Source organism: Dermacentor andersoni, chromosome 3, assembly GCF_023375885.2.
Source record: "Dermacentor andersoni chromosome 3, qqDerAnde1_hic_scaffold, whole genome shotgun sequence".
NCBI lineage: Eukaryota > Metazoa > Arthropoda > Arachnida > Ixodida > Ixodidae > Dermacentor > Dermacentor andersoni.
Genome location: NC_092816.1, coordinates 136,154,127 through 136,160,126, shown reverse-complemented (window position 1 = coordinate 136,160,126; position 6,000 = coordinate 136,154,127). Strand labels below are relative to the sequence as shown.

At 44.9% G+C, this 6,000-nt stretch overlaps 1 long non-coding RNA gene across 1 annotated transcript in view; it reads right to left on the bottom strand.

The window, feature by feature from the left end:
• Nucleotides 1-3,371: 3,371 nt before the first annotated feature.
• LOC140216424 (uncharacterized) overlaps nt 3,372-6,000 on the bottom strand; it is a 68,684-nt gene continuing 66,055 nt past the window's right edge. Inside the window, exon 5 of the long non-coding RNA XR_011893088.1 lies at nt 3,372-3,472. This is a non-coding gene — a long non-coding RNA (uncharacterized lncRNA). The remainder of the gene's footprint in view (nt 3,473-6,000) is intronic.

Below are 6,000 nucleotides of genomic sequence, written 5' to 3'. Positions count from 1 at the left end.
CTGCAGTGGCTCCCCTCCCTCGTCGGTGTACAGGGAAACGAGTGGTAGACACCTGGCAAAGGCATCACACCACGCCACTGCACGCGTCAGTACTACTGTACCTGCCTTCGACTATGAGACATACACATTGCAGGAGCACTTCAAAGCGCGCCATCCGTATCAGGTCTCTGCTAGCGGTCGACCTCCCCACCTTCTCCTCTTTCGTGACCGTAGCCTCGCAATGCTGGATTAGTTTCTGCAGCGCTTCTGAATTCGGTGTTCCCGGACGGCGTCCCGAAAGTACAGCTAGGGCCTAGATTCATCCCTGGCGTGATCAATGCGCGGCAAATCCGAGACGATTGAGCAACTTCATTGCTTCTGCCCCGCCTTGTGACGCCTTCAATTTCCCGCTGTCTTAATATTGCAACTGCTGTTTGCCGGCCGGCTCAACAGCACCACCTTCAGGCACCTCCCGACGCTCCTGGTGGACACAGGGCTGGTGTCTAATCCTAATTACGCCAGCTGCGTACCGCTGACATCCATGGGTTCTGTGACAAACCCCACGTTATTCCTTTTTTATCCCATTTATTCCCCCTTTCTTGGTCTAGGCTCGAAGCCGTGCTTCCTAAAGCGCTCCGGAAATAGCGGGTTTTTATTTTCATATTCACTCCATCTCTCCCTAAGCGGATTATCACCGTTTGCATGTATGCGATGCACTATAAAGTCGATATCTCGAGTTCTCGCATTGATGTGAACACTACTATTAAAAATACAGGTGTGTGGAAAAGAGATAAATTGATAAAGAACTCTAAGGAATTAAGGTGGAACGACAGTTAATACATGAAATATCTGAAAATCAAAAGGATATATCGTAACCAGTGTCGTTACTATTCTGCAGAAAACAGCATAACAGTTTGGGGGGAGACCTGTTAAAGAACTGCGCTGCGTGAAAGAACAATCTTATGAATATATAAATGACTCAGTATTGTTACACAAATACTGCAATAAAGTTTGTTCGAGATGGGAGCACAGGTATATAAAGGGTAGCAAAGGAAACGGAACTGTGGCTGATCGAGTCGTGTCATTCAATGATCGTTTTTTTCTGCATGCGGTTCTCTTAATATTCTTGCGCCTCAGGAATTAAGAAATAATATCAAGACAAGAAAACGAAATAGTACCACGCGACTTCGCATGAAACAAGGATGAGGGTGATATTGTACGCAAGCCATATGACCCTCTCCTCAAGCTGCCCTTGGCATTTGTCATGGTGTTGATCGAACGAAATGTTTTGATCCTTGTTAGCGATTGTCACATGGTTTTATGCTGGTCCTCTTGCGAGCTTGAGGCAAAAATCAGTTTTCGGTCAACCTTCGTCTCTTTGCTTTCTTTTTTTAGTGAAGCTCATGAAGACCATTAGGTGCCCATGAATTATCTCGTCTCCACAAAAATACCTTTTTTTTTTCGCGACAACAACCATACCGACGATTGAGACGCGATTACACAGTCGTCGTTGTGCTGCCCGGCTATCGACGACTCATGAACCGCTTACGCTCGGATGTTTAGACGATCTCCAAAGGTTTCGCTTTAAAAGCGACGAAGCGAAATAGACACATGGTCAAAGCTCCGATAAATCGGCTGAGTGGCCCGGCCAACTGTTTCCATTAGTGCACACGCATGCTGCAGGAGCACCAGAGTTTCTGCTGAAGTGCTGTGTTTATCCAGTGGTCTGAACGGAAGGACCAAACGTCAAGCTAATGTGCTCAAATACTTTATTAGGTGCTTACTAACGCTCACGCTTTCCCGTCGGTCTCGTGACCAATTCAGGTGCGACGCCTGCAACGCTCCTGGCGGCGCTCCACATCACGCCAGCGTTGCGAGACGTCTGGTAGGTTGCCATGGGGCTGTTCCTTCTGCCCACCGTCACTCTTTGCGTGCAGCGTCGCACGAACATGTCGCGTCCATGTACAATGTGAACACTGCCGGGTAGTTTTAGAAAAACACGAAACCTTACTGTCGCTGCCAATACTTTGCCCATCAATCGAAACTACACAATTTCAGCAATTTTATTTTGAGCACTCCGTGCGTTATGAAAACGTGTCCTACAAAGTATAGGTGACGAGTCCTTGGCAGTCATATTCGAAGGCATGTTTAATTTCTCAGGTTCTTTTATAAGGCCCAGTGTGGAAAATATTAATCTTCAACTTTCTTGGTCTCTGCGTTTATTTACGTATTTGAAGGCGGGATTGACGATGCTCATGTGCGCCATGAACTCCTCGAGCTCGTCGCGCATTGTGGGCTAGCCTTTTAACAGGGAATTGCGTCTGTAACAATCATGCTTTTGCTCTCTTCTGGAACAAAAGAATGGAATGAAAGAAATACGCACTTCAACACCGGTGCGTTTTCATTTTGCGTGGAGATTACAGTCTCCGGATCTGAAATTATCGACGCAGCAAGTTAAATTTCGGAAGGAAGCTATCGCAATGCGAGCACTGAAGCAAAATCACAGATGATTCACTGTAGGTCGTATTCAGCTACCTTCAAGATTCTAATATCAAGGTAAACCTCAAGCAAAAGCTGAAATGTTCTGTAATGCATTATATAGCTGCTGATATCATAACCTCCAGCGCAAGATGTGCCCGCAGTGAAGGATAAAGCACTGGGTCATGCTATAGTTGCGTAGATGACATTGTGTTAAAAATACATTTGGTAAACATTTGACATAGAAGTCGTGGTATAACTTTTTAATATATTTGCCACTACACTTACCATGCATGACCGTCCGTCCTTTACCATTTCTTTGCCTTTCCTGCAGTCAGAATTATAGACCACCTAGAAAAAAGAGAAATCAGAATCATTTAATTATATTTCTTTCTTTGTTTGCCTTTGACGTGGATAGAGGATGAGCGTGCATAGAACACCGTATCTAAAATTTAGGACTATGTACATAGTAAGAGCAGGTAAACTCACTTTTAACATAAAGAACCAGTAAATGTCACTAAGTTAAGCAAGCGTCTGATAATAATAGCTGCCGAAACCGAATTTGCCCGAATTAGTGGTAGGCAGGGAGCGGACACACCAAGATTGAGCGCTACCATCTTTCTTGGCACCAGGTGAGCGACGAAATGCACTAGTATTACACACAGCATCGTACATAAGCATAGTCAGTCAGCTATTTCAAGCTATAAACTTTGTTGCTCAATGTAATATATTGTTCTTCTAGTGAGATACATTACTTCAGTGGAAAGATAATGCGAGCGCACACTTCATCCCAGAAAATTTAAACATAATTGGATCGCTGCCTTGCCGTCATGAGCTATAACGTTTGCGAAATGAGCTTACTTGCGAACCAATGCCACCGTTTTCTGTAGACACCACAAATAACGTACCGGGGGTGGTGGGAAGGGTCGTTGAGTTAATTTTTTTCTTCCTTCGCTATCGGTCGGTTTGTCCTCTTTCTTAGTCGTTGCGGTATCTTCAACTTGAGGTGTTTCTGCTGCACACACGAAGAAAAAAGATGACTGGTTATTATGCGCTTTGTTCTTTGTTGTGCTCAAATAACTTGCAGGTTTCTGTTTTGCATGCAGTGACTGTTCTCGTAACGCACGCTGTTATTGGACGATCGCGCGGCACACCAATACAGTGCTCTCTGACAGGGCATATTGAACAGCTAGCGATAACTGATAATTTTGCGAATTTTTTCACCCTGCTTCCTCTTTTTTTTTACTTGGGGTGCTATGCAGGATGCGCCGAGTTTGGCGAAACTCGTGATCTTCACGAGCTCTGGCGACACCCCAAGATGAAAGCACAAATGGTAACGAGATAGTTTATCTTTCGATAAGCCTCCAGTTTCATTGGTTTATCTAGATTCACTCTGGGTGGCTATCATTCCTTGGGCGTTGCCTTCTGGGCGGTCGACAAACTGGGGCTCACGTGATCATACCATCGGTGCATGGTCGCGCCTTATTTCAATTGTTTGTCGTTCGACCGAGTGCATTACATGCAGAAGCAAGTCGTAAAACAAACGCATTTAGTACAATATTATTAGTTTCTTTAACGAGGTTTAGAAGCATTTTAAAGCTTACAAGATGTACACTGAATGGGTATTAGACTAATTTGTAATTTAGTACGCTTCGCATTATACCACCACGCAACGCTGTGGTGGCGTCATCACATGCATTCACCAGGCGAACATGGCGGCTAAGCATCGGAGAGGCCCAGTGTAAGCAAACTCGTGCAAATAGCTTGCAGCGCGCGACGTAGTGATCAGGCTCGACGATAGGCACTATTTCTTGCATAGTTCTGTTCCTCCATGGGCAATTTTTTCATGCACCCCGTAAGACTTCCAATAGCTTCGGTGATTTTGCAGATCGTAAGGTGCTCCTACTGTTCACGGCGTAATGCTGAAGAAACAACTTGTCTGTTGCTGTTTCTGTGAGTGCGCCGAGTTCCTCCACTCTGCGAGACTGCGAGCGTCACGAATATTACATAGTGTGCGCAAAAGGAGGACAGCCTATATAGCTACGATGCGACAAGGAGGTGGCGCCGACGATGGATCTCACAACCGACACAGTGAAGGATACATCGACAAACTGCAGGTAAGTATATTTCTAGTGTTTCGTATTTAGCATAATAATAGTGCACGGATCAAGTCACTTTCGTAGTAACGAACTAAATGTCCAGCTGTTTAAAAAAGGAATTCAGAACCAATGAGTGTTCGTGCTTTCAAATTTAAAAGTGATCGTGTTTGCGCGAGCTTCGAAGCCATGGCATGCCACATTCATGCCATCAATCAGCTAAGTGAAAAATGTGCAGAGCACAAGAAGCTTTTTACATGGCTTCATTTATAGCAAAAAGACATTTGGATTGATTAGATACACATACAGTCATAAACGTTGTACATCATAGAGTACAAGAAGCACAATACCCTGGGAAATATCGAGACTATGCAGGTATATTCATTTGGCACTAGCAAAGTGGAACAGCAATCGAGAAAGAGATCAGGCAAGAAGACAAAATCACCCAGGTGCGATTCACCGCACGGTTAGAAGTATTCGAACTATTACACTTAGGCGGACCTAGAGTGAGCATTGGAAGGTTGAATAGTATGAAAAAGAAAAAGATAACCTTCACTAACTTGGCGAGATAACAGAAATTCATGAGCGACATTCAGCCCGCAGAATCGATTTAGGAGCATCCTTATCCAGGGGAAATATCAATAACAGGTACTGATATAAAGCAGGAAACTTATACAAATATCATGGCTTGAACAGCACATGGACGGCATTACCGAATGTTGATTGCCACGTAACCGATATCCTTGAAAAAAGTTTAGAACCATAGCATTCTACCGTTTATGCAATATGGGACATAAACCTGGAGGTTAACGAAGAAACTTAAGAAGTCGAGGACTGTGCAGAAAGCGAAGTAACAAAATTGTTGGAGATAACATTAAGGCAGGAAGACAGTGGCGTAGTAAGCCGTGGCAACTGATATGCTAGTTGAGATTAAGAAAAAAACAATGAAGTCGGCAGGCAGGCCACGCACGTCTTCAATCACTTGTTGCCAATTCATAACAGGTGATTACATAAGCGTGGCAGAATGGATGTCAAGAAGTGAGAACTGCAGCCGAAGATGGTAGAAAACTGCGTAATGGGACAAAGATATTATTACGATATCATGGAGCGATGCTCAAGAGACAGCCGCCGCGAGAAGCCGCCGCGACCTTCTCGGCCCATTTCCGGAATCCACATCAGGAAACAAGTGGGTTGCAGTCGCGGCGGACTACGCGACCCGCTACACCGTAACGCGTGCTCTTCCGACCAGTTGCGCAACTGATGTTGCGGACTTCCTGCTACATGATATCATTTTGATGCATGGTGCTCCGCGTCAATTGCTTACAGACCGCGGCCGCACCTTTTTGTCCAAAATCAATGACGACACCATGCGTGCCTGCTCAATACAGCATAAATTTACTACCTCCTCCCACCCTCAAACGAACGGCCTCACTGAGCGTTTGAACCG